The following is an 8368-nucleotide window of genomic DNA, read 5'->3' as shown; positions in this document are numbered from 1 at the left end:
CCACATCTTTATCCATTCATCCTTCGATGGACATTTGGGCTCTTTCCATACTTTGGCTATTGTTGTTAGTGCTGCTATAAACATTTGGGCACATGTGCCCCTTCAAAACAGCATACCTGTAATCCTTGGATAAATACCTAGTAGTGCAATTGCCAGGTTGTAGGGTAGTTCTATTTTTAGTTTTTTGAGGAACCTCCATACTGTTTTCCAGAGTGGCTGCACCAGTTTGCATTCCCACCAGCAGGGCAAAGAGAGCCTCTCTCCCCGCATCCTCACCAACATCTGTTGTTGCCTGAGTTGTTAATGTTAGCCATTCTGACAGGTGTGAGGTGGTAGCTCATTGTGGTTTTGATTTGTATTTCCCTGATGATGAGTGATGTGGAGCATTTTTTCATGTGTCAGCTGGCCACCTGGATGTCTTCTTTGGAGAAGTGTCCATGTCTTTTGCCCATTTCTTCACTGGATTATTTGTTTTTTGAGTGTTGAATTTGATAAGTTCTTTATAGATTTTTGGATACTAACCCTTTATCTGATACGTCATTTGCAAATATCTTCTCCCATTCCATCGGTTGCCTTTTAGTTTTGCTGATCGTTTCCTTCGCTGTGCAGAAACTTTTTATTTTGATGAAGTTCCAATAGTTCATTTTTGCTTTTGTTTCTCTTGCCTCCAGAGATGTGTTGAGTAAGAAGTTGCTGTGGCCAAGATCAAAGAGGTTTTTGCCTGCTTTCTCCTTGAGGATTTCGATGGCTTCCTGTCTTACTTTTAGGTCTTTCATCCATTTTGAGTTTATTTTTGTCTCTGGTGTAAGAAAGTGGTCCAGGTTCATTTTTCTGCATGTTGCTGTCCAGTTTTCCCAGCACCACTTGCTGAAGAGACTGTCTTTATTCCATTGGATATGCTTTCCTGCTTTGTCAAAGATTAGTTGGCCATATGTTTGTGGGTCCATTTCTGGGTTCTCTGTTCGGTTCCATTGATCTAAGGGTTTTTGTTCCAGTACCATACTGTCTTGATGATTACAGCTTTGTAATACAGCTTGAAGTCAGGATGCCTCCTGCTTTGGTTTTCTTTTTCAAGATTGCTTTGGCTATTCAGGGTCTTTTCTGGTTCCATACAAATTTTAGGATTGTTTGTTCTAACTCTGTGAAGAATGCTGGTGTTATTTTGATAGGTATTGCATTAAATATGTAGATTGTTTTGGGTAGTATTGACATTTTAACAATATTTGTTCTTCCTATCCAGGAGCATGGAATATTTTTCCATTTTTTTGTGTGTCTTCTTCAATTTCTTTCATAAGCTTTCTACAGTTTTCAGTGTATAGATTTTTCACCTCTTTGGTTAGATGTATTCCCAGGTATTTCATGGTTTTTGGAGTACTCCTTTCTTGTTGATGGGATCATCCTGTAGACTATGAAAATGGTGGCATCAGATTTTCTACTTAATAACAGTGACTTGGGTAATTACAGTGATATAATTCAATGAGTTAAGGGAGAACAGTTTCAACAAAGAGGGAATAAAACAAAGGAAATGGCTCCTGAGAGTACCCCAGGTTTATACTATCAATTTCAATTTTCCTTCAAAACATTTCAAATCAAAAGAAAAATGAATCACTTTTACCTTACTTAAAAAACTACAGAAAATTAAGCTTTTATTTTGTAATTTTCCATTTGCTTTACTGGAAGATTTTTTATTTGGCTTTTTTTTGTGTTAGGTATATAGTCTATTGATTAATTCAACCCAATGCCAAGGAAGTAGGAATTGAGATGCTGGCAGATGTTGCTGCTTCTAGCAGATAGAATATATAAGAGAAGAGCCAGCCAGTTTCCATATTGTGGTTTCAATTAGAGCTTAGAATGAATAAACTCATCCAAGGAAATTCAGGATTCCACTGGCCCTGAGGAAATTCATAAGATGAATCACTTCTGTTTTATTCCCAAATAAACATAGATTTTCAAGTTCAAGCAGAGGTCAAATAAGCACGATTTCTCACTAAGCAAGCTTCTTTGTCAACATCTCCCTTCCAGGTAGGGGCCTCAAAGTAATGCAGGGCAGATACTGAGAGTTGGCCATTTTAGTCAGATGGGAGCCTGGGTATGAAAGGTCAGGCTGGCTGAGTAGATAGAAAGGTGGAGAGAGTATTACTATTGTGTGTGGTGGGTCACGGAGGCTCCAGTCATACTTAGTATTTTGATTTCGCAAAGGAAAACTAAGTAAGGTGTAATAATTACAAAAGTTTTCAAATATATACACAAGTAGACCAAATTATCCAGACATACCCATCACCCAACTTCTACAATTAGCAATTCAAGGCCAGCCTTGTCTCATTTATGCCCCATCCATTTCCATGGCCTGCATAATTTTGATGCAAATCTCTGATGTTATAACAATTTATTCGAATGTATTTCCATATCTCTAAAAAACAAAATACAATACCATTAACTCAACTAAAAATCTAACAATATTCCTTAATATCTTCAAGTGTCCAGTTTGTATTTATACTTCCCTGGGGTGTCTTATGCATATTTTTAAGAACATAAGCTTTACTTGGAAGGTTAATTGGCTCAGGTTTATGTTCTTGATTTCCTAATAAATTATAAACTGTTTGAGCAGAGGGTCTGTGTTTTGTTTATGCTTGCCTTTGAGTGTTTTGCCCAGACTTACGCCCAGATTTCACACAAAAGGTAATTAAGTACATGTATAATAAAAGAGCTTTTTATGACTCTTCATGTAATTACATTCACAAATCAGAAAAAAAAAATTACCACATTACCTGTCCAGATTTTTGCTACAGAAAACAGAAACAATATAGATGCTCAATTTCTGCAATTAAGTTGGAATGAAATGTCATATGTAGCATAATTAGGCAATTGCAAATCTGTAACATTGGCTACTTAAACTCTCTCTTGCTAGCTGTCATAATTTCTGACAACTTGAGAGATGGATTTTCAGAGAGTGACCCATTCTGTTGGTTTTGGCACAATATCCATGGGGACCAAAGAAATAGAACACCTCTGATAGGAGAAAAATGTGTTCTACGAATTTTAATGCAAAAAATTGAAGTTCCGTCTCATATTCAATCAAGGTAAATAATGTTGCATATCTCTGCACAGGATGTTCCCTCTCATACCATCTCCCCACCTGTTTCCCTCTCTCACTTTTCTCTGGTTCTTTTTAAAGTGCACAAATGAAATAGAGGACTTTATAGGGAAAAAAATGGAAGGATATGTATCCATAGGCATATGACCCTAATATGAAAAAAGAAAGCTATGTACATCAAAATGGTAAGAGCTGCATTATTTTATAATAGCAAAAATTAAAAATAATCTGCATGTCTAAGACTAGAAGCATGGTTATATAAATTATATTCCAACCATTTACTGGGAATAGCTAAGGAATAATTATGCAGTTTTTAAAGTTAGAATTATAAAGACCAGGTAGCGACATAGAAAATGCTTAAGATGTGTTAGGTAAAAACAATCAGGGTTGAAATTTTATGGACACTATAATTTTAACTGTGTAAAAAGTGTACCTATAAATATAAGACCAAAGGAAACAAAATAATAAGAGTGGTTATGTTAGTGTGGTTGAATTATACACAATTTTTTTTTTTTTTTTTTTAAGAGAGAAGCACACAAGGAATCCCAAGCAGGCTCTGCCCTGGCAGCATGGAGCCTAACACAGGGCTCGATCTCACCAACCAGGAGATCGTGACCTGAGCTGAAATTGAGAATCAGATGCTTAACCAACTGAGCCACCAGGCACCCCATACATGTTTTTCAAAATATTATTCATCTGGCCTTTAGAATATGTTGGATAAATACCAATTTATGTTGTTTTTCTGCTCCCTCTAGCTAACACTTTAAAAAATTGTATGATTGTAGAGGCAATCTCTGCCCCTCCCCCACTCAAGCGCGCGCGGTCTCTCTCTCTCCCTCTCCTCTCTCAAAATAAATACACTTTAAAAATTGTATAATTATAAATTAAAACTTCTTAAAGCTGAAAATAATAAAACTTTGGTTAATGGCATTAAATTTAGATGTTTTCTTTTCAAAGTCTGCATTCAGCTTATATATAAAAAATAATATATTTTTAGTTTTATACATAAAACTTTTACATAGTAGGGGCGCCTGGGTGGCTCAGTTGGTTGAGCGTCCGACTTCAGCTCAGGTCATGATCTTGCGGTCCATGAGTTCGAGCCCTGCATGGGGCTCTGGGCTGATGGCTCAGAGCCTGGAGCCTGCTTCTGATTCTGTCTCCCTCTCTCTCTGCCCCTCCCCCGTTCATGCTCTGTCTCTCTCTGTCTCAAAAATAAATAAATGTTAAAAAAAAATTTTAAAAAAAACACAAAACTTTTACATAGTAAAGGAATAGGATTAACTTTGAAAAATGATGAAATAGGTGTGCCTGGCTGGCTCCATTGAAAGTGTGTGCAACACTTGATCTCAGGGTCATGAGTTTGAGTCCCACATTGGGTGTCAAGATTACTTAAATAAACTTTTAAAGATATGATAAAATAAAATCATTTTCTTTCTTTTTTTAAAAATAAGATCTACACCCAATGTAGGGCTTGAACTCACCACCCTAAGATCAAAAACCACATGCTCTACCCTGAGCCTTCCAGGCACCCCTATTTTATTTCTTTCATTAGATTTTACCTCTTCTGTTACTTAAATAGTAAATACTATAATGTATTTAATAACACAGCACCTAGCAGGGATCCTTACACATTTAAGCCCTTGACAGGTATTAGCTGTATAGATTTGAAATCATTCAATTTTTTGTTCATTCAACAAATGTTTATTGAAGAACTACTTTACCCAATGAGTATTTTTGCTGACGTAGAAAGGCCAAATGATTTTTCAAGTTATGAAATATACATAAGACTATAAGAAATGTAAGTGAACAGCCTAACAGATTGTAAAATAAAGGTATCGACCTTCCCACTCAGGTCAAGAAACAGAACATCAGCACCCAGAATGCCAACACTGCCAGCCTCATCCTAACCCCTGCCTGCAACCCAGTGGTCACTGGGACAGAGGCAGATGTGTGGGGACACTCAGGATGCTCTAAGGCCCCTGATGTATAGGCCCTTCCAAGGCAGTGGGCATTTGCTCTTTTTAAATTTGCAAAAATAGAGGCACCTGGGTGGCTCAGTTGGTTAGCGTTCGGCTCTTGGTTTCAATTCAGGTCATGTGAATTGGTCATGTGAACAGGTCATGTGAAGCACAGGGCTTGACCTGTGTCAAGCCTGTGTCGGGCTCTGTGCTGACAGTGTGGAGCCTGCTTGGGATTCTCCCTCTCTCTCTGCCCCTCTCCCACTTGCACTGTCTCTCAAAATACATAAACTTAACAAAAATTTGCAAAAGTAAATATTTCCTACGTGATTAAGATTTCTTTGTACTTTCATAAATAATCTTGTATTCATAACTTCACCTATTTTTCTTAAATAGGGTCCCTCCAAATTGTAAAAGCCTCAGGCCTCTCAAAATCTGGATCTGCCCCTAGGCAGAGCAATCCTGACTATTAGACGTTCTTTGCTTCCAGATGGATCACACAATGTGACACCATCCATTTCCCAATTAGAAATGTTCCACATGTTTCTGAGGGAGCCACTTAGAAGAATTGACTGGCCTTTCATGAGAACATGGTAAATGGTTTGGGTTTGGGTTTCACAGCAGTGGACCTCCAGAGCTGGCTTCCTCTTCTTGAGAGACAGTAACACAAGTCGAGGGAGCAAGGCTGGTGAATTAATCACCTTTGTAACTAGTCCCTCCACTGTGGAGTCACGAACAGAAGCCTAGCTTGTTAGGCACACAGAATATTTACAACAAATCTGAATAGTTTGCCAACACTGAAAAATCAAGAGATTTCACGTGAAAAGTTGGCTTTCTGACTTCTTTTAAGCAATTGGAAGACATGACCCCTCTGAGCCCACATTCCCCCTTGGCACTGGTTGGGTGGAGCCAAGGGACAGCTTCTTTCTGAAGCCAATCTCTTCCCTGAAACCCTGCTGCTTCACTTAAAAGATATTCTGGGGGCGCCTGGGTGGCTCAGTTGGTTGAGCGTCCGACTTCGCTCAGGTCATGATCTCGTGGTCCATGCGTTCAAGCCCCGTGTCGGGCTCTGTGCTGACAGCTCAGAGCCTGGAGCTTGTTTCAGATTCTGTGTCTCCCTCTCTCTGACCCTCCCCTGTTCATGCTCTGTCTCTCTCTGTCTCAAAAATAAATAAACGTTAAAAAAAATTAAAAAAAATATTCTGAGTGCGTGGTCCCTGGAGGCGTTTGTGAACCCTGATCTAACTATTACCTTGCATTAATACAAATTAAATTTAAAGGTAACAAGGAGTAGGTTCCCCCAAGATACTCCAAGATGAGTTTCTGGTACCAATATTTCCTCAGCACTTTATAAAGGTGCTAATAAGGTATCCCCCAAATGGAGTTAAACTAACGATATACAACATGAATAAAATCAGAAATGTGCAAAGGTTCATCTCAAATGAAATAACTTCCCAATCAGAAGCAGTGAGAAGCAGCTAAACATAACTATAGATCTGTGGTTCTTGAATTTGAGGATGCATCAAAATCTCACCTGGAGACCTTGTTAAAACAGATTTCTGGGTCCCATCCCAGCTTTTCTGATTCATTAGGTGTAGGTGGAGTGGGGCTGGGAATTTGCATTTCTAAGAAGTTCTGAGGTTTTGCCCAGGCTGCTGGTGCAGGAACGCTTTTTGAGAACCATTGCCACCTGTTAGTCAAAATGCTGTCTGTCCCCTGGCTAGAGGCCTGGGAGCTTGTTAGGAATGGAGAATCTCAGACCCTTTCCAGACCAATGGAATCAGGAGCAGGTGGTTTGTAGGAACATTACATTGTTGAAAATGTTTTATTTATTTTTGAGAGAGAGAGAGAGAGTGAGGGACAGAGAGAGAGGGGGTCACAAGACCCCAAGTGGGCTATGCTCTGAGAGCAGCAAGCCTGATGCAGAGCTCCAACTCACAGACTGTGTGGGATCATGACCTGAGCCTGAACTAAGGTCAGATGCTCAACCCACTGAGCCACCCAGGCACCTCAGAAGGTTACATTTGGAGATACACTGAGCTAACTGTTCAAAAACACTCCTGGGAAAAATCACGTGGATGTTTGCTAAATATACAGAACACCAGACCTTTCTCTTAGAAATTCTTATTCAGAGATCTATTTTTGTTAAGTACTCCAGGTGATTCCTATCATTAGGAAAGCTTAGGATGAATAGGTCAATGGTGACTTAATAAATCTAAAGAAAGAACACGTTAGTAAAATGGGGGTGACCAAGAGAAACGTAGAAAAGTAGGAAATCCCAGAAGAGAAAACTGGTAGCATGATTTCAACTGTTTGAGGCTCTTTAGCCGCTGGTATGCATTTCTTTTGTGGGGAGAGATGCATCAAATTGTTAGATCGTATAAAATGCACCAAATTCCTTTCATCTGGGTCCCTGCCTATCAAGAACACTTGTCATTATAATGTGGCTTCCCTGTGCTTTTCACACCAGGAGAAACACAGCAGTCAAATCAATCTGAGTATTCTGATTTGACTCACAGGTACACCTTTCACTGTGAATCAAGAACTCATCATTAAGGTGTTGATATATTTTTCTGTGTGTTCTTCTTAGAGCTGTTTGATCTCTGAGAAATCAAACCACTTAAACAAAATGAAATTTCTGGGCATGTGTGTATGTTATTCTGATTGAAGAAGGGGCAAATTCTTTTGCCCATAAAGTTTTCTTATGTAGATTCTACTGTATCGTTTTTAACTTTTTTGTACATTCAAGTAAATCAGATTTTTTGAAAGAATTACATTAGCAAATAAAAGTCTTCAGACAATATAATAAAATCTGTAAAGCAGAGTTGGTGAGAAAATTGCTTTTAACAAAATTTTAGTTGACACACATTAGTTTCAGGTGTAGGGCGTAGTGACTGGACGACTTCAGGTGTTATGTTATGCTCACAAGTGTAGCTACCATCTGTCATTATACAATATCATTGTATACAATGTCATTACAATATCATTGACTGTATTTCTTATGCTGTGTGTTTGATCGCTGTGACTCACTTATCCTATAACTGGAAACTTGGATCTCCCACTCCCTTCACCCCATTTTGCCCATCCCCCACTCAATCCTGCAGCATAGGATTGTTCTCTGTGGAAATTGTCTTTATTTTTTAAAGTTTCTTTATTTCTTTTGAGAGAGAGAGAGAAAGTGAGTGTGCACACACAAGCAAAAGAGGGGGAGGGAGAGAGGGAGAGGGAGAGGGAGAGGGAGAGGGAGAGGGAGAGAGAGAGAGAGAGAGAGAGAGAGAGAATCCCAAGCAGGCTCTGTGCTGTCAGTGCAGAGCCT

This window comes from Panthera uncia, chromosome C2, assembly GCF_023721935.1.
Source record: "Panthera uncia isolate 11264 chromosome C2, Puncia_PCG_1.0, whole genome shotgun sequence".
In the NCBI taxonomy this organism is placed as follows: Eukaryota; Metazoa; Chordata; class Mammalia; order Carnivora; family Felidae; genus Panthera; species Panthera uncia.
Note: the sequence above shows the minus strand (reverse complement) of the source record.